Genomic DNA, 21,320 nt, shown 5'->3' with positions numbered 1-21,320 from the left:
GCTGTAAGGGTTCTATGTAAAATGAGTTTCTCCATTTTGACCCAGTTTTTAGTGGCGATGGACCCACAGCACAAAATTGGCACTAATTTGACACTAAATGGTCATTCTCAGGAATGCCACAGGAGTACAGAAATAGGAGGGATCAGACAGCGGAGAAATAAAATCAGACTAAGGGGGTTTGGAATGCATGTGTGTAAATGCAGAATGTGGCAGATAACATAGAAACATAGAAACATAGAAGATAGGAGCAGGAGTAGGCCATTCGGCCCCTCGAGCCTGCTCCGCCATTCAATGAGATCATGGCTGATCATCCAAATTCAGTACCCTGTCCCTGCCTTCTCCCCATATCCCTTGATCCCCTTAGCCTTAAGAAATATATCCAACTCCTTCTTGAATATATTTAATGAACTGGCCTCCACCGCCCTATGTGGCAGAGAATTCCACAGGTTCACCACGCTCTGGGTGAAGAAATTCCTCCTCATCTCAGTCCTAAATGGCTTACCCCTTATCCTTAGACTATGACCCCTATTTCTGGACTCCCCGGCCATCGGGAACATCCTTCCTGCATCTAGTCTGTCCAGGCCTGACAGAATTTTATAGGTTTCGATGAGATCCCCTCTCAATCTTCTAAACTCCAGTGAGTACAAGCCCAATTGACACAATCTCTCCTCATACGTCATTCCTGCTGCACTCCTTCCATGGCAAGAACATCCTTCCTCAGATAAGGCGACCAAAACTGCACACAATACTCAAGGTGCGGTCTCACCAAGGCCCTGTACAACTGCAGCAAGACATCCTTGTTCCTGTACTCGAACCCTCTTGATACGAAGGCCAACATACCATTTGCCTTCTTAACCGCCTGCTGCACCTGCATGCTTACCTTCAGCGACTAGTGCAGAAGATCACCCAGGTCTCTTTGCACTTCCCCTTCTCCCAATCTATTGCCATTCAAATAATAATCTGCCTTCCTGTTTTTGCCACCAAAGTGGATAACCTCACATTTATCCATATTATAGTGCATTTGCCATGTTTCTGCCCAATCAGCCAACCTGTCCAAATCGTACTGGAGTTTCACGACATCCTCCTCACAGCATACCCTCCCACCCAGCTTTGTGTCGTCTGCAAATTTGGAGATACTGCATCCAATTCCCTCGTCCAGATCATTAATATATATTGTGAACAGCTGGGGTCCTAGGACCGATCCTTGCGGTACCCCACTAGTCACTGCCTGCCACTCGGAAAACGACCCGTTTATTCCAACTCTTTGCTTTCTATCTGCCAACCAGTTCTCTATCCAAGTCAATACCTTGCCCCCAATCCCATGTGCCTTAATTTTGCAAGCTAATCTCTTATGCGGGACTTTATCGAAAGTCTTCTGAAAGTCCAAATACACCACATCCACTGGTTCTCCCTTATCTATTCTACCAGTTACATCCTCAAAAAATTCCAGTAGATTAGTCAAGCACGATTTACCCTTTGTAAATCCATGTTGACTTTGTCCGATCCCGTCACTGCTCTCCAAGTGCTCTGCTATTACATCTTTTATAATGGACTCTAGCATTTTCCCCACTACCGATGTCAGGCTTACCGGTCTATAATTCCCTGCTTTTTCTCTACCACCTTTTTTGAATAGTGGGGTAACATTAGCTACCCTCCAATCCATGGGTACTGTTCCAGAGTCTATCGAGTTCTGGAAGATGACCAGCAATGCATTGGTAATCTGCAGGCACAAGTTGCCACATGGGAATATGCTAAAGTGGCATTAACGGAGACCTGGCTCAAACAAGGGGAGGAATGGGAACTTAACATTCCTAGCGACACTCTATTCAGGAGAAATAGGGAAGGACAAAAAAAGGAGAGAGGGTCGCAGTATTGATCAAAGAAACTGTTACAGCCCTGGAAAAGGATAATATTGACCCGGATTTTGCTGTAGAAATAACTGCTATTAAGGAGTAAATTGGACAGCAACTTCCAACATGCGCAATTAAATGTGGAAATCAGGAGGTTTCTGCCCGAGTTGCCTTACTCCTCCAGAAGCTTCGATACACCGGTATCTCCCCAGAGACTCGCCATTCAAACACATAGAAGCCCGTGAAGTTGTGGTACTTATGTGATAGATACCCACAAAACACGCCAGAAAAGGTTAGGATTTGTCCATTCCAGTGTAAGTAATTTTTTAACGGCGCGATAAGTCTTAATTACTGCCAAACAGCATCTCTGGCCCTGAAAATTAACTTTCACAAGTGTGGAGCCTCATTCCTTCAATTATTGTTGGCGATATTAAAAAAGTTAAGTACATTTTACTTTAACTTTTTCTTTGTTTCTTTAGCTCTCTCTCTTAATCCCATCTTTCTCTCCCTCTGATTAGTTAAGGAGATGCACAGTTGCTTTCCCTGTTCACACCGGTCCCAGATCCCCTGTAGAGGACATGGCGCTGTTTTGGCTCTCTAATAACGTACATTCTAGTGCAAAAGCCCACAGAAAGTCTGTGGGTAAGTGTAATGAACGGCTAACGCCGCTTGTTCACTGCTGACTGCACAATGCATTGTACTTAAGTGTTCAAAGACTGAATCTATGTGGTTAGAGATAAGGAGCAGAAGAGGAGCTATTACGTTGCTGCATGTATACTATAGACCACCCGATAAAGGAAAGATAGAGAGGGATGCATTTCAGAAAGATGTAATAACAACAGTAGTGAAAATGGGGGAGTTCAGTTATCCTAGTATAGACTGGGGCAAAAATTGTGTGAAGGACAAAGAGAGGGAGGAATTCCTGAAATGTGTACAAGAGAACTTCCTTGATCAGTGTGTTTCGAGCTGCAATGAGGAAGGAAGCAGTGCTGGGTCTAGTTCTGGGGAATGAAGTGGGGCAGGTGGAGCATGTTTCAGTGGGAGAGCATTTGGGGAACAGTGATCACAGTATCATTTAGTTTAGAGTAGTTATGGAAAAGGACAAAGAACAATCAAATGTGAAAATACTCAACTGGAGGAGGGCTAATTTCAGTGAGTTGAAAAGGGATCTGGCCCAGTTAGATTGGATTGGAAACAATGATTGGCAGGTAAAACAGTAAATGAGCAATGGGAGGCCTTCAAAGAGGAGATGGTTCGAGTACAGACGAGACACATTCCCATGAGGGGGAAAGGAAGGGCATCCAAAGCTAGAGCTCCCTGGATGACTAAAGATATAGGGGGCGAAATTCGGCTCCAATGTGACTGCCATTAGCGCCTCTGGGGGGTGCTAACAGGGCGCAAAGGGCTAATCACCCGGGGGGAGGCGGAAAAAGCGCCTCCCGCGAAATTCAACGGGGCGTTGCTGAGGCGCTACCCAATAGCGCCGCGCCCCCGCCAGTAGCGCCCCGGGCAATGACGTCCCCTCACCATCCTGCGGCAGAAATTCGGCTGCGCTCCGTGAGGCTGCCACGGGCAGTGTCAGCGCCAGCCTCACAGGTCGCGAGCATGGCCACCCTCCGCTCGCGGGGCGGTAGTTAAAGGGGAGGTGCGGCCGCGACCCGCGCCACCATTTTCTTTTTTTTGGCCGACTTCCAGGTCGGCCCTCTGTGGTGTGCCATGGTGCGGTCCTGTCCGCCATCGCACAGCCTGGCGCCACGTCTCGGTGCTGGACTGCGGCCGCGGCACCACGCTGACCTGGTGGCCTAGTTGGGCCATTTGGAGGCCCTGCAGAGTGCACAGCGGCCCTCCCCTCCGTGGAGATCAGCCGATCGCATCCCGACATCGCCTTGGTTACCGCCCCACCAGGAAGTTCAGCGCCCGACATTGCACTCCACTTCCTGGGCGGGGCGGTACCAAATTCCACGCCCATAGAGATTAAAATGAAACAGAAAAAGGAGGCTTATGATAAATGTCAGGTTGATAAGACAGTAGAGAACCAATCAGAATACAGAGAGTGCAGAGGAGATCTAAAAAAGGAAATAAAAGGGGTAATGCGAAAAGATTAGTGGGTAATATAAAAGAGAAGACTAAAGTCTTTTATAAACATATAAAGAGAAAAAGTATATCCAAGGAAGGGCGGAGCTGATTAAGAGCCCAAAAGGAGATCTTGTGGAGACAGAGGGCATGGCTGAGGTACTAAATGAGCACTTCTCCAGTACGATTTGGACAGGTTGGGTGATTGGGCAGAAACATGGCAAATGCACTATAATGTGGATAAATGTGAGGTTATCCACTTTGGTGGCAAAAACAGGAAGTCAGATTATTATTTGAATGGCAATAGATTGGGAGAAGGGGAAGTGCAAAGAGACCTGGGTGTCCTTGTGCACCAGTCGCTGAAGATAAGCATGCAGGTGCAGCAGGCAGTTAAGAAGGCAAATGGTATGTTGGCCTTCGTAGCAAGAGGGTTCGAGTACAGGAACAAGGATGTCTTGCTACAGTTGTACAGGGCCTTGGTGAGACCGCACCTTGAGTATTGTGTGCAGTTTTGGTTACCTTACCTGAGGAAGGACGTTCTTGCCATGGAGGGAGTGCAGCGAAGATTCACCAGGCTGATCCCTGGGATGGCAGGAATGACGTATGAGGAGAGATTGTGTCGATTGGGCTTATACTCACTGGAGTTTAGAAGATTGAGAGGGGATCTCATCGAAACCTATAAAATTCTGTCAGGTCTGGACAGACTAGATGCAGGAAGGATGTTTCTGATGGCCGGGGAGTCCAGAACCAGGGGTCATAGTCTAAGGATAAGGGGTAAGCCATTTAGGACTGAAATGAGGAGGAATTTCTTCACCCAGAGAGTGGTGAACCTGTGGAATTCTCTGCCACAGAGGGCGGTGGAGGCTAGTTCATTAAATATATTCAAGAAAGAGTTGGATATATTTCGTGAGGCAAAAGGGATCAAGGGATATGGGGAAAAGGCAGGGACAGGGTACTGAATTTGGATGATCAGCCATGATCACATTGAATGGCGGAGCAGGCTCGAAGGGCCGAATGGCCTACTCCAGCTCCTATCTTCTGTGTTTCTGTGTTTGCATCTGCCTTCAGTAGAGAAGAGGATGCTGCTAATGTAGCAGTAAAGGAGGAGGTGGTAGAGGCATTAGAGAGGGTAAAAATAGATAAAGAGGATGTACTAAAATAGTTGCCAGTGCTCAAGGTAGAAAAGTCACCCGGTCTGGATAGGATTCAACCTAGGTTGCTGAGGGAAGTATGGGTGGAAATAGCTGAGGCTCTGGCCACAATCTTCCAATCCTCCTTTTATATGGGGGTGGTGCCAGAGGCCTGGAAGATTGCAAATGTTATACTCCTGTTTGAAAAAGGGGAGATGGATAAACCCGACAACTACAGGCCAGTCAGCCTAACGTTGGTGGTGGGGAAACTCGTAGAGACAATAATCTGGGACAAAATTAATTGGCACTTGGAATAATATGGGTTAATAAATGACAGCCAACACGGATTTGTTAAAGGCAAATCATGTCTGACTAACTTGATTGAGTTCTTTGATGAAGTAATGGAAAGGGTTGATGAGGGTAGTGCGGATGATGTTGAGTATACGGACTTCAGAAGGTGTTTGATAAAGTACCACAGGTTTCTTCGACAGCACCTCCCAAACCCGCGACCTCTACCACCTAGAGCGACAAGGGCGGCGGGCGCATGGGAACACCACCACCTCCAAGTTCCCCTCCAAGTCACACACCATCCTGACTTGGAAATATTTTGCTTTTCCTTCATCGTCGCTGGGTCAAAATCCTGGAACTCCCTCCCTAACTGCACTGTGGGAGTACCTTCACCACACGGACTGCAGCGGTTCAAGAAGGCGGCTCACCACCACCTTCTCAAGGGAAACAAGAATGGGCAATAAATGCCAGCCTTGCCAGCAACGCCCACATCCCATGAATGAATAAAACAAACACATAATAGACCCATTCGCAAAATTAAAGCCCATGGGATTAAAGGGACAGTGACAGTGTGGGTACAAAATTGGCTAATGGACAGAAAGCAGAGAGTAGAAGTAAAAGGTTGTTTTCCATACTGGAGGGAAGAACACAATGGCATTCCACACGGGTCGGTATTAGAACCACTGCTTATTTTGATATATATTACTGACTTGGGCTTAGGTATAGGGGACATAATTTCAAAGTTTGCGGATATCACAAAGCTTGACAATGTATTAAACAGTGAAGAGAGTAACAGACTTCAGGACAACTTATGAAATGGGCGGACACTCGACAGTTCAAAGTTAACGCAAAGAAGTGTGAGGTGATTCATTTTGGAAGGAAAAAAAGAGGCAATATAAACCAAAGGTACAATTTTAAAGGTGGTGCAGGAACAGAGACACCTGGGGATAAAATTAGGTTGATTTGTGCCTCCCGTTAGCGCTAGCAGGGCACAAAGCAACTAGCGCCTGGGCGCGGCACCGCCAATGCCTCCTGTGAAATTCAGCAGGAGGTTAGCGGCGGCACTAACCGGTAGCGCCCCGTGGCGCTGCGCCTCCGGCGATGATGTCATCGCCGCACACAGCACCCCGCTCGCACCCCGGCCGCGATCTTCGGTAGCGCCCCCTGACTTAACGCCGGACGCTATGTCCGACAGGGTCAGGGGGGCCTACCTGCGGCCGGGGCAGGGCAAATTAAAGAGAAGGTGCCAGGTGGCCATTTTTGTTGTTGGCCACTTGCCAGCACCTGCCCCCATTGCTGTCCCCGGCCTTCTGTAGAGCCCCCCCGCGGGGTGCCGGCAGCGGTCCGTGAGCCTGGCACTCCTCTTGAGTGGCACTCCGATCCCTGGTGGCCCAGCTGGGCCGCAGGTCACGCTGCGCTAGGCCCCTCCCCTTTAATAAGGGGAGGAAGGCCTGCAGTACCGCGGCGCGACATGCTGCAGCGTGTGAAACCGCGACACGTAGCGCCGTGATATTCACTCGCAGCGCCCCAAGAGGGAGGCGGGGCGCTTCCAGTAAAACCCCACCTCCCTCTTAGGGTGCTACCAGTGAATTTCGGGCGCAGGTGCACTAATTATTTCAGGGCGCCCCGGTGAAGTTAGCGCCCCAAAGGGGGCGCGACCCAATTTTTGCCTCCTGGGGTTCATATACACAAATCTTTGAAGCTGGTAGGACAAGTTGATGAAGTTTTAAAAAAGCACACGGGATCCTTGGTTTTATAAATAGAGGCAGAGAGTAAGGACCCTATGGTAAACATTTATAAATCATTAGTTAGACCTCAGCTAGAGTATTGTGTCCAATTATGAGCACCATGCATTAGAAAGGATATCAAGGCCTTGGAGAGGGTGCAGAGGAGATTCACCAGAACGGTACCAGGGATGAGGAATTCAGTTACACGGAAAGACGAATGAAGCTGGGGTTTTTCTCCTTAGAGCAGAGAAGGTTAAGGGGAGAATGAAAGAGGTGCTCAAAAAAATTTGCAGGGCAATGCGGAAACAGCAGGAGTGTGGGGCTAATAGCTCGCTCTCTCAGAGTTGGTACCAGCAAGATGGGCCGAATGGCCTCCTTCTGTACAGTAAGATTGTATGATTCTAAGATCGCATCTAAAGCGTGCGATATGTTCCCCAGAAGTGTTGGATGAGGCTGTTCAGAGGGAGCTTTACACTGTATCTAACCCGTGCTGTAACTGCCCTGGGAGTGTTTGATGGGACAGTGTAGAGGAAGTTTTACTCTGTAACTAACCTGTGCTGTGCCTGCCCCGGGAGTGTTAGATGAGGACAGTGTAGAGGGAACTTTACTCTGTATATAACCCCGTGCTGTACCTGCCCTGGGAGTGTTTGATGGGACAGTGTAGAGGGAGCTTTACTCTGTATCTAACCCGTGCAGTATCTGCCCTGCGAGTCTTTTATGGGACAGTGTAGAGGGAGCTTTACTCTGTATCTAACCCGTGCTGTGCCTGAACTGGGAGTGTTTGATGGGACAGTGTAGAGGAAGGTTTACTCTGTATGCAACCCGTGCTGTACCTGCCCTGGCAGTGTTTAATGGGACAGTGTAGAGGGAGCTGTACTCTGTATCTAACCGGTGCTGTACGTGCCCTGGGAGTGTTTGATGGGACAGTGTAGAGGGAGCTTTACTCTGTAACTAACCCGTGCTGTACCGGACCTGGGAGTGTTTGATGGGAAGTTTTGAGGGAGCTTTACTCTGTATCTAACCGGTGCTGTACCTGCCCTGGGAGTGTTTGACGGGACAGTGTAGAGGGAGTTTTACTCTGTATCTAACCCATGCTGTACCTGCCTTGGGAGTGTTTGATGGGACAGTGATTAGGGAGTTTTACTCTGTATCTAACCCGTGCTGTACTTGCCCTGGGAGTGGTTGATGGGATGGTGTAGAGGGAGTTTTACTCTGTATCTAACCCATGCTGTACCTGTCCTGGGAGTGTTTGATGGGACAGTTTAGAAGGAGCTTTACTCTGAATCTAACTCGTGCTGTACATGCCCTGGGAGTGTTTGATGGGACAGTGTCGAAGGAGCTTTACTCTGTATCTAACCTGTGCTGTACCAGCCCTGGGAGTGTTTGATGGGACAGTTTAGAAGGAGCTTTACGCTGTATCTAACCCATGCTGTACCTGGCCTGGGAGTGTTTGATGCTGATACTAGGTGCTAAAAGTGGAAGTTGGATCTATGTCCTATATCCCAGAAGTGTATAAAAGTGTTCCATCCCAGGAGGTGGATTGATGTTTCCTATCCCAGGAGGTGGACTGAAGTTCCCTATCCCAGGAAGTAGATTGATGTTCCCTATCGCAGCAGGTGGATTGGGGTTCCCTATCCCAGGAGGTGGATTGGAGATCCCTATCCCAGGAGGTGGATTGGAGTTCCCTATCCCAGGGGTTGGATTGGAGTTCCCTATCCCAGGAGGTGGATTGGAGTTCCCTATCCCAGGAGGTGGATTGAAGTTCCCTATCCCAGGAGGTGGATTGGAGTTCCCTATCCCAGGAGGTGGATTGGAGTTCCCTATCCCAGGAGGTGGATTGGAGTTCCCTATCCCAGGAGGTGGATTGGAGTTCCCTATCCCAGGAGGTGGATTGGAGTTCCCTATCCCGGGAGGTGGATTGGAGTTCCCTATCCCAGGAGGTGGATTGGAGTTCCCTATCCCAGGAGGTGGATTGGGGTTCCCTATCCCAGGAGGTGGATTGGAGATCCCTATCCCAGGAGGTGGATTGGAGTTCCCTATCCCAGGGGTTGGATTGGAGTTCCCTATCCCAGGAGGTGGATTGGAGTTCCCTATCCCAGGAGGTGGATTGAAGTTCCCTATCCCAGGAGGTGGATTGGGGTTCCCTATCCCAGGAGGTGGATTGGAGTTCCCTATCCCAGGAGGTGGATTGGAGTTCCCATTCCCAGGACGTGGATTGGAGTTCCCTATCCCAGGAGGTGGATTGGAGTTCCCTATCCCAGGAGGTGGATTGGAGTTCCCTATCCCAGGAGGTGGATTGAAGTTCCCTATCCCAGGAGGTGGATTGGAGTTCCCTATCCCAGGAGGTGGATTGGAGTTCCCTATTCCAGGAGGTGGATTGGAGTTCCCTATCCCAGGAGGTGGATTGAAGTTCCCTATCCCATGAGGTGGATTGGAGTTTTTATTTTATTCGCTTATGGGATCTGGGCGTCGCTGGCAACGCCAGCATTTATTGCCCATTCCTAGTTTCCCTTGAGAAGGTGGTGGTGAGCCGCCTTCTTGAACAGCTGCAGTCCATGCGGTGAAGGTACTCCCACAGTGCTGTTAGGGGGGGAGTTCCAGGATTTTGACCCAGCATCGATGAAGGATCTGCGATATACTTCTAAGTCAGGATGGTGTGTGACTTGGAGGAGAACTTGGAGTTGGTGTTGTTCCCATGCGCCTGCTGCCCTTGTCCTTCTAGGTGGAAGGGGTCGCGGGTTTGGGAGGTGCTGCCAAAGAAACCTTGGCGAGTTACTGCAGTGCATCTTGTAGATGGTACACACTGCAGCCACGGTATGCCGGTGGTGGAGGGAATGAATGTTTAAGGTGGTGGATGGGGTGCCAATCAAACAGGCTGCTTTGTCCTGGATGGTGTTGAGCTTCTTGAGTGTTGTTGCAGCTGCACTCATCCAGGCAAGTGGGGAGTATTCCATCACACTCCTTACTTGTGCCTTGTAGATGGTGGAAAGGCTTTGGGGAGTCAGGAGGTGAGACACTTGCCGCAGAATAACTAGCCTTTGACCTGCTCTTGTTGTCACAGTATTTATGTGGCTAGTCCAGTTAAGTTTCTGGTCAATGGTGACCATTCAAGATGTTGATGGTGGGGGATTCGGCAATGGTAATGCCACTGAATGTCAAGGGGTGGTGGTTAGACTCTTGCTTGTTGGAGACAGTCATTGCCTGGCAGTTCTGTGGCGCGAATGTTACCTGCCACTTATCAGCCCAAGCCTGAAAGTCGTCCAGGTCTTATTACATGCGGGCATGGACTGCTTCATTACTTGAGGAGTTGTGAATGGCACTGAACACTGTGCAGTCATCAGCGAACATCCCCATTTCTGCCCTTATGTTGGAGAGAAGGTCATTGATGAAGCAGCTGAAGATGGTTGGGCCTAGGACACTGCCCTGAGGAACTCTTGCAGTGATGCCCTGGGGCTGTGATAATTGACCTTCAATCACCACAACCATCTTCCTTTGTGTTAGGTCTGACTCCAGCCAGTGGAGCATTTTCCCCCCGATTCCCATTGACTTCAGTTTTACTAGGGCTCCTTGATGCCACACTCGGTCAAATGCTGCCTTGATGTCAAGGGCAGTTACTCTCACCTCACCTCTGGAATTCAGCTTTTTTGTCCATGTTTGGACCAAGGCTGTAATGAGCTCGGAAGCCGAGTGGTGCTGGTGGAACCCAAACTGGGCATCAGTGAGCAGGTTGTTGGCGAGTAAGTGCCGCTTGATAGCACTGTCGATGACACCTTCCATCACTTTGCTGGTGATTGAGAGTAGACTGATGGGGCGGTAATTGGTCGGGTTGGATTTGTCCTCTTTTTTGTGGACAGGACATACCTGGGCAGTTTTCCACATTGTCGGATAGATGCCAGTGCTGTAGCTGTACTGGAACAGCTTGGCCCGAAGCGCGGTTAGTACTGGAGCACAAGTCTTCAGCACGATAGCCAGGATGTTGTCGGGGCCCATAGCCTTTGCTGTATCCAGTACGCTCAGCCGTTTCTTGATCTCAAATTGTGAATCAAATTGGCTGAAGACTGGCTTCTGTGATGGTGGGGACCTCAGGAGTAGGCTGATATGGATCATCCACTCGGCACTTCTGGCTGAAGATGGTTGCAAACGATTCAGCCTTGTCTTTTGCACTCACATGCGGGGCTCCACCATCATTGAGGATGGGGATATTCATGGAGCCTCCTCCTCCCGTTAGTTGTTTAATGGTCTACCACCATTCACGACTGGATGTGGCAGGACTGCAGAGCTTTGATCTGATCCATTGATTGTGGGATCGCTTAGCTCTGTCTATAGCATGCTGCTTCTGCTTTTTAGCATGCATGTAGTCCTGTGTTGCAGCTTCCCCAGGTTGGCACCTCATTTTTAGGTACACCTGGTGCTGCTCCTGGCATGCTCTTCTACACTCCTTATTGAACCAGGGTTGGTCCCCTGGCTTGGTGGTAATAGCAGAGGGAGGGATATGCCGGGCCATGAGGTTACAGATTGTGGTGGAGTACAATTCTGCTGCTGCTGATGGCCCACAGCGCCTCATGGATCCCCAGTTTTGAGCTGCTAGATCTGTTTTGAATCTATCCCATTTAGCACGGTGGTAGAGCCACACAACACGATGGAGGGTGTCCTCAGTGTGAAGACGGGACTTTGTCTCCACAATGACTGTGCGGTGGTCACTGTTACCAATACTGTCATGGACAGATGCATCTGCGACATGTGGATTGGTGAGGACGAGGTCAAGTAGGTTTTTCTCTCATGTTGGTTCTCTCACCACCTGTCGCAGGCCCAGACTGGCAGTTATATCCTTCAGGACTCGGCCAGCTCGGTCAGGTGGATTGGAGTTCCCTATCCCAGCACTAACATCCTGCTAAGCGATTAAGACGAATCAATTTTAAATTAGAAACCGAGGGAGTGATAGTTCAGTCAGGAATTCCCTATCCCAGGAGGTGGATTGGAGTTCCCTATCCCAGGAGGTGGATTGGAGTTCCCTATCCCAGGAGGTGGATTGGAGTTCCCTATCCCAGGGGTTGGATTGGAGTTCCCTATCCCAGGAGGTGGATTGGAGTTCCCTATCCCAGTGGTTGGATTGGAGTTCCCTATCCCAGGGGGTGGATTGGAGTTCCCTATCCCAGGAGGTGGATTGGAGTTCCCTATCCCAGGAGGTGGATTGGAGTTCCCTATCCCAGGAGGTGGATTGGAGTTCCCTATCCCAGGAGGTGGATTGGAGTTCCCTATCCCAGGAGGTGGATTGGAGTTCCCTATCCCAGGAGGTGGATTGGAGTTCCCTATCCCAGGAGGTGGATTGGAGTTCCCTATCCCAGGAGGTGTATTGGAGTTCCCTATCCCAGGAGGTGTATTGGAGTTCCCTATCCCAGGAGGTGGATTGGAGTTCCCTATCCCAGGAGGTGGATTGGAGCTCCCTATCCCAGGAGGTGGATTGGAGTTCCCTATCCCAGGAGGTGGATTGGAGTTCCCTATCCCAGGAGGTGGATTGGAGTTCCCTATCCCAGGAGGTGGATTGGAGTTCCCTATCCCAGGAGGTGGATTGGAGTTCCCTATCCCAGGAGGTGGATTGAAGTTCCCTATCCCAGGAGGTGGATTGGAGTTCCCTATCCCAGGAGGTGGATTGGAGTTCCCTATCCCAGGAGGTGGATTGGAGTTCCCTATCCCAGGAGGTGGATTGGAGTTCCCTATCCCAGGAGGTGGATTGAAGTTCCCTATCCCAGGAGGTGGATTGGAGTTCCCTATCCCAGGAGGTGGATTGAAGTTCCCTATCCCAGGATGTGGATTGAAGTTCCCTATCCCAGGAGGTGGATTGAAGTTCCCTATCCCAGGAGGTGGATTGAAGTTCCCTATCCCAGGATGTGGATTGGAGTTTTTATTTTATTCGCTTATGGGATCTGGGCGTCGCTGGCAAGGCCAGCATTTATTGCCCATCCCTAGTTTCCCTTGAGAAGGTGGTGGTGAGCCGCCTTCTTGAACAGCTGCAGTCCATACGGTGAAGGTACTCCCACAGTGCTGTTAGGGGGGGAGTTCCAGGATTTTGACCCAGCATCGATGAAGGATCTGCGATATACTTCTAAGTCAGGATGGTGTGTGACTTGGAGGAGAACTTGGAGATGGTGTTGTTCCCATGCGCCTGCTGCCCTTGTCCTTCTAGGTGGATGGGTTCGCGGGTTTGGGAGGTGCTGCCAAAGAAGCCTTGGCGAGTTACTGCAGTGCATCTTGTAGATGGTACACACTGCAGCCACGGTACGCCGGTGGTGGAGGGAATGAATGTTTAAGGTGGTGGATGGGGTGCCAATCAAACAGGCTGCTTTGTCCTGGATGGTGTCGAGCTTCTTGAGTGTTGTTGCAGCTGCACTCATCCAGGCAAGTGGAGAGTATTCCATCACACTCCTTACTTGCGCCTTGTAGATGGTGGAAAGGCTTTGGGGAGTCAAGAGGCGAGACACTTGCCGCAGAATAACTAGCCTTTGACCTGCTCTTGTTGTCACAGTATTTATGTGGCTAGTCCAGTTAAGTTTCTGGTCAATGGTGACCATTCAAGATGTTGATGGTGGGGGATTCGGCGATGGTAATGCCATTGAATGTCAAGGGGTGGTGGTTAGACTCTTGCTTGTTGGAGATAGTCATTGCCTGGCAGTTCTGTGGTGCGAATGTTACCTGCCACTTATCAGCCCAAGCCTGAAAGTCGTCCAGGTCTTATTGCATGTGGGCATGGACTTGAGGAGTTGTGAATGGCACTGAACACTGTGCAGTCATCAGCGAACATCCCCATTTCTGCCCTTATGTTGGAGAGAAGGTCATTGATGAAGCAGCTGAAGATGGTTGGGCCTAGGACACTACCCTGAGGAACTCTTGCAGTGATGTCCTGGGGCTGTGATAATTGACCTTCAATCACCACAACCATCGTCCTTTCTGTTAGGTCTGACTCCAGCCAGTGGAGCATTTTCCCCCGATTCCCATTGACTTCAGTTTTACTAGGGCTCCTTGATGCCACACTCAGTCAAATGCTGCCTTGATGTCAAGGGCAGTTACTCTCACCTCACCTCTGGAATTCAGCTTTTTTGTCCATGTTTGAACCAAGGCTGTAATGAGCTCGGAAGCCGAGTGGTGCTGGTGGAACCCAAACTGGGCATCAGTGAGCAGGTTATTGGTGAGTAAGTGCCGCTTGATAGCACTGTCGATGACACCTTCCATCACTTTGCTGGTGATTGAGAGTAGACTGATGGGGCGGTAATTGGTCGGGTTGGATTTGTCCTCCTTTTTGTGGACAGGACATACCTGGGCAGTTTTCCACATTGTCGGATAGATGGAACAGCGTGGCTCGAAGCGTGGTTAGTACTGGAGCACAAGTTTTCAGCACGATAGCCAGGATGTTGTCGGGGCCCATAGCCTTTGCTGTATCCAGTACGCTCAGCCGTTTCTTGATCTCAAATTGTGAATCAAATTGGCTGAAGACTGGCTTCTGTGATGGTGGGGACCTCAGGAGTAGGCTGATATGGATCATCCACTCGGCACTTCTGGCTGAAGATGGTTGCAAACGATTCAGCCTTGTCTTTTGCACTCACATGCTGGGCTCCACCATCATTGAGGATAGGGATATTCTTGGACCCTCCTCCTGCCGTTAGTTGTTTAATGGTCCACCACCATTCACGACTGGATGTTGCAGGACTGCAGAGCTTTGATCTGATCCATTGATTGTGGGATCGCTTAGTCCTGTCTATAGCATGCTGCTTCTGCTTTTTAGCATGCATGTAGTCCTGTGTTGCAGCTTCCCCAGGTTGGCACCTCATTTTTAGGTACACCTGGTGCTGCTCCTGGCATGCTCTTCTACACTCCTTATTGAACCAGGGTTGGTCCCCTGGCTTGGTGGTAATAGCAGAGGGAGGGATATGCCGGGCCATGAGGTTACAGATTGTGGTGGAGTACAATTCTGCTGCTGCTGATGGCCCACAGCGCCTCATGGATGCCCAGTTTTGAGCTGCTAGATCTGTTTTGAATCTATCCCATTTAGCACGGTGGTAGAGCCACACAACACGATGGAGGGTGTCCTCAGTGTGAAGACGGGACTTCGTCTCCACAATGACTGTGCGGTGGTCACTGTTACCAATACTGTCATGGACAGATGCATCTGCGACATGTAGATTGGTGAGGATGACGTCAAGTAGGTTTTTCTCTCATGTTGGTTCTCTCACCACCTGTCGCAGGCCCAGACTGGCAGTTATATCCTTCAGGACTCGGCCAGCTCGGTCAGGTGGATTGGAGTTCCCTATCCCAGCACTAACATCCTGCTAAGCGATTAAGACGAATCAGTTTTAAATTAGAAAGCGAAGGAGTGATAGCTCAGTGATGTCGGACGTTACAGATCTGTGATTGTGACATTGTAGAAACACACCGAAGAACTCCCTGCACCAGGAGGACAGAAGGTGAGACACAGAGGAACTGAACACTCAGTACTTATCGGCAATTTCTGTAAGGGCGTCGCTTCTTATTGCTCTGACTCTAGCTCAAAAGGCATCCTCTCTTCTGTCTGGTGTCTGCTGGTCCCTATATACCTGTCCCGTAAATGCCTTAAACTCATACGGATTGCGTTCTCAATTCTGGGCCACTCATTTTCGGTGCCCTCATGCCCCGCCATTTCTAAATTAGAACCCGTACCCTTTTTCTGTTTCCCCAGCCCTCACCTCCCGTTCTTAGTTGCCTTCTCTTCTGTTGATTCAAGTGCAGCACACCAGAAACCTGACCGGGAAGATCAGAGTGATGCTGTAATCACAGCAGCACTTAGCACCTCACTTGTGCTGGTGTGAGATTTTAACAGCGAAATAAATCTGCAGGAAAGGCACCAGTTAATTAACTCTGCCCTTTACTTACCTTTTCAAAATATAACAATTCAGCAAAAAGCAAATCTTACAACTGCATTCTGGCCAAAGCAATCCAAGGAAGTGAACACTCCACTCACTGCCTCCAGCCAGAGATCGGAAAGCACGAAGTGCCACAGTCCTTTGCTCTTTTCTCTCTCTAGTCTTTCTCACTTTTTGTTCCTCTGTCTGTGTTGCCCTCTTTTTCTCTGTGCGGTTATGTCTGTCTGTCAGTCACCCTTAGCCCTTTCCTCTTTCTCCCTGTTGCCCTCTTATTCTCCTTCTCTGTGTCTACCCCTTTTTCTGTCTGTCTGTGTCTCTTTCTCTCCCTCTCTCTGTCTGTGTTTGTCACACTTGCAGTGTTGCAATCTTAAATCTCAGTTGCGAAAAGGAAACACACAACATTGTTGGAGTTGGAGTTCAGGAAGGGTTGGAACATTGCAGGAAATGCACAGCATAGTTGGAGTTCAGGAAGGGTTGGAACATTGCAGGAAATGCACAGCATTGTTGGAGTTGGAGTTCAGGAAGGGTTGGAACATTGCAGGAAATGCACAGCATTGTTGGAGTTGGAGTTCAGGAAGGGTTGGAACATTGCAGGAAATGCACAGTATTTTTGGAATTGTAGTTCTGGAAGAGTTGGTACATTGCAGGAAATGCACAGCATTGTTGGAATTGTAGTTCAGGAAGGGTTGGCACATTGCAGGAAATGCACAGCATTGTTGGAATTGTAGTTCAGGAAGGGTTGGCACATTGCAGGAAATGCACAGCATTGTTGGAATTGTAGTTCAGGAAGGGTTGGCACATTGCAGGAAATGCACAGCATTCTGGGTGTTGTAGTCCTGTAACAACATAACACTTCAATGATGGAAGTACACAGGTTGTCAAAATAGGTTGAAGGGTCGATAGCGAGAGGGCACAGATTTTAGATGATTGGCAAATGAACCAGAGGTGACATGCAAAAAAGCGGTGCGGACGCGCTGGGCCGGGTGGCCTCCTTCTGTGCCTGCAACGTCTCTGATTCTATTAAGAACCCAAAGGGACATATTCATGTAGAGGCAGAGGACATGGCTAAAGTATTAAATGAGTAATTTGCATCTGTCTTCAAAAAGGAAGCAGATGATGTGAAGATTACACTAAAAGAGGAGAGGGAAGTTATGGACAGGATAGTAATAGATAGAGAAGACATACTAAAAAGATTAGCATTACTGAAAGTTGGTAGGTCACCTGGTCCGGATGGAATGCATCCTGTGTTGCTGGAAGAAGCAAAGATAGAAACAGCAGAGGTATCGGTCACAATCTTTCAATCCTCATTGGACACAGTAGTAGTGCTGGAGAACGGGAGGGATGCTAATGTTATACCACTATCACACTAAACCCTCATCACATTGAAAAAGTACTTGGATATGGGCTTGAAGTGCCGTAACCTACGGGCTACGGACCAAGAGCTGGAAAGTGGGATTAGGCTGGAGAGCTCTTTTTCGGCCGGCACAGACACAAGGGGCTGAATGGCCTCCTTCTGTGCCGTAAATTTCTATGATTATATGATTCTAAACTTTTTTTACGCAGCGAGTGGTTAGGATTTGGAATGCACTGCCTGATAGGCTGGTGGAGGCAGATTCATAGAAACATAGAAGCATAGAAGATAGGAGCAGGAGTAGGCCATTCGGCCCCTCGAGCCTGCTCCGCCATTTAATGAGATCATGGCTGATCATCTAAATTCAGTACCCTGTCCCTGCCTTCTCCCCATATCCCTTGATCCCTTTAGCCTTAAGAAATATATCCAACTCCTTCTTGAATATATTTAACGAACTGGCCTCCACCGCCCTCTGTGGCAGAGAATTCCACAGGTTCACCACTCTCTGGGTGAAGAAATTCCTCCTCATCTCTGTCCTGAATGGCTTACCCCTTATCCTTAGACTATGACCCCTGGTTCTGGACTCCTCGGCCATCGGAAACATCCTTCCTGCATCTAGTCTGTCCAGGCCTGTCAGAATTTTATAAGTTTCAATGAGATCCCCTCTCCTTCTTCTAAACTCCAGCGAGTATAAGCCCAATCGACCCAATCTCTCCTCATACGTCATTCCTGCCATCCCAGGTATCAGCCTGGTGAATCTTCGCTGCACTCCTTCCATGGCAAGAACATCCTTCCTCAGATAAGGCAACCTAAACTGCACACAATACTCAAGGTGCGGTCTCACCAAGGCCCTGTACAATTCAATAGTAGCCTTCAAAAGGGAATTGGATAAATACTCGAAGGAGAAAAAAATTGCAGGGATATGAAAGAAAAAAAGAAAGACTTGCATTTATATAGCGCCTTTCACGACCACCGGACAGTCAATGAAGTACTTTTCAAGTGGAGTTACTGTTGTAATGTGGGACACGCTGCAGCCAATTTGCACACAGCAAGCTCCCACAAACAGCAATGTGATAATGACCAGATAATCTGTTTTTGTCTTGTTGGTTGATAGATAAATATTGACCAGGACACTGGGGATAACTCCATATGGGGAGAGAGCGGGGGAGTGGGACTAACTGGATCACTCTTCGAAAGAGCCGGTGCAGACTCGATGAGCCGACTGTCCTCCTTCTGTAGTATTCGATGGTTCTATGATAGGTTAATATTTTAGAATTTCTAGAACTCTCTCCCAAAACGCCTACACATCTCCTTCTGTCTCCACTTTAAAAACCTTCTTAAAACCCATCTTTTTGACTCGGCTTTTGGTCTCCTCTCCTGACTTTACCACTGTGTCTTGGCAATCGGAGTCGCTCCTTTATTTTTTATTTTTCCCTCTGTGAAACAACTTGCCATGCTTTCTACTTTAAGTTGTTGTATGAAAGGCTGATATTTAGAGTTATTTAGTAGATGAGAATCAATTATGTATAAATTCAAGTGTAGCCATTGACCAACTAATATAACCCATAATTACTCCTGGGTAACTAAAAGAATAAAACTTGTTCAAAATACAGCTGCGAGGACAGTCAAAAGCAGTTTGGACTAAGTTCTGATAACAAACAGCCATAGGCTGCGAGTGAAGGTTAAATTGCTAACTAACATATTATGATATAAGTATAAATTAGAATTTGCTTAACAAAACTAATTGCAAAGATATTTTAAAAATAATTAGTATAAGGACATAAAATGAAAGAGATACCTCAAGACTAGTGAAACAGTGCTGATATGGGCCCTTGGTATAAAGGCCTTGTACCAGGGAGGCAGGAAATGATAGAGATGTGGTAAATTCCAATGGGGTGAAAAATTATAAACATGATAACAAGACAGCGGGATAGGGTTGACAGAAAAATACTGGAAAGGCGGGATGCTACCTTAGTCTGAGTGACAATGGTATTTTGACCATTACAACCAATTAAAAAAGGTGATTTTGTTAAAGACCATATATGGACACTGGCCAACCCAACTTTTGATAAGAAAAGGGTTAAAACCTCGATACTCAAATAACAACTTTACACAGACTTACTGCGAGAACAAAGGAACAGACTTAAGACAACGTCATCTGTGTCCGAGAGGTTCCAGAGATCATATAAATATACTCAAGAAGGAGTTAGATATATTTCTTAAGGCTAAAGAGATCAAGGGATATGGGGAGAAAGCAGGGATAGGGTACTGAATTTAGATGATCAGCCATGATCTCATTAAAAGGCGGAGCAGGCTCGAGGGGCCGAATGGCCGACTCCTGCTCCTATCTTCTATGTTTCTATGAGACCAAGGGCTGTGAGCTACTCATTAAAACTATCGCCTAATGTTAAGTATATTACGCTGTAAGCTTAATAAATCTTGATCTATTGCTCAAACATACTAACTGCTGCCTATTGGTGTCTTGTCCAAGAACTCTGAGAGATCATTAAGATCTTACAATTGGTACCCCAGATGGGACAAGACAAAGTGGCTAGTATTGTGTAATAGATCGGACCTCAAAAGTAGCTTCCTGATCAGCTGCTACCCTTGAGGAGGGATAAACCCCGCAGGGAGTGGGGAGTGCCCGAGAATTGCGCGTCGATAGTTATTGATGTTAGAGGTCTGTTAGGAAAATCACCAAATGGCTAGTAAAAGTTTTGTTAATGCATATAAGCGTAAATTAGACAGAGGCGCCTGTGCGGAGGAAGTACAGGTATTATTGATGGAATGTTTAACCAAAGGAGACCGAGTCCCGTTGAAGAAGTGATAAACTTGATTCAGGAACATGTGAATCAGAAAAAACACAACGAGGTAAGAGAGAAACTTCTTCTTCTTCTTAGGCAGTCCCTCGGAACCGAGGATGATTTGCTTCCACATTAAAAATGACAGGGTACTGCAGGGATTTTATTGAAGACTATGCAGCCACGGCAGCCCCTTCGCTTAGACTCCTTAGGGAAGGAGTAGGATGGTATTGGGATGAGAGTTGTAAGGAGGCATTTACTCGCCTAAAGGAAAATTTACAAACTGCACCCACACCAGGAGCAATAAACAGGAACAAAGATTTTGATCTGGAGGTAGCAGCTACTGGGGATAGTTTGAGTGCAGTGTTGCTCCAAGAACGACATGACAAGTTGAGGCCAGTGGCTTATGCCTCCCGAGTCCTGACAGATGTGGAGAGGGGTTACTCCAACTGTGAAAGACACCTTTTGGCGAGCTATTGGGCCGTCAAACGTTTCCAATTATTTACGGGGTCATCTTTAATAACCTTACTGACATGTCACACCCCCGACACAGATGCTATTGGACGGGAGGATAAAAGATGGGACAGTGAGTAGCAGTCGTATTGCCCACTGGACATTGCTTCTCTCCCAGATGAACCTGAGGGTGGAAAGATTGGCGGAACCTAAGCTGGCCTTGAACATGATTTATCCAGGGACGAATCACGTGTGCACGGTAGAAGGGGTATGGGATGTAAACGTGGGATTCCGGGCCAGGCAACATCTGACAGGGAGAGATATATATGTGGGTGGGTCCAGCTCGGTGACAAACGGAGAGTGTAGGACAGGGTGTGGGATTTATGACTCAGGGGCTGGGAATAGAGAAAGCCATCTAACTCCCCAGCACACTGAGCGCAGAGCAGGCCGAGCTGGCAGCTGTAGCTTATGTGGTCAAGCATCCCGAGGAATTCCCAACCCCCTACACAATATGCTCAGACTCGATGTTCACGTGCAATTCTTGCACTGAGTATCTGGCAATATGGGCTAGACGAGAATTCAAGTCCGCCGACGGGAAACTGTTAGTAATCGCCCCACTGCTGAACACAATCCTGGGCGTTACGGGCAATAAAGGGGAGCATTACATTGAAAAAGTAAAGGCGCACTCAAAAACCGAGTCTAAATGGAAAGGTAACCAGAAGGCCGACGAGTTGGCAAAATAGGGGGCCAGGGAGG

This window comes from Somniosus microcephalus, chromosome 1 (genome assembly GCF_052327205.1).
Source record: "Somniosus microcephalus isolate GS21.2 chromosome 1, FLI_Smic_1.0, whole genome shotgun sequence".
NCBI lineage: Eukaryota > Metazoa > Chordata > Chondrichthyes > Squaliformes > Somniosidae > Somniosus > Somniosus microcephalus.
The sequence above is the reverse complement of the archived record's forward strand: the minus strand, read 5'-3'. Positions refer to the sequence as shown.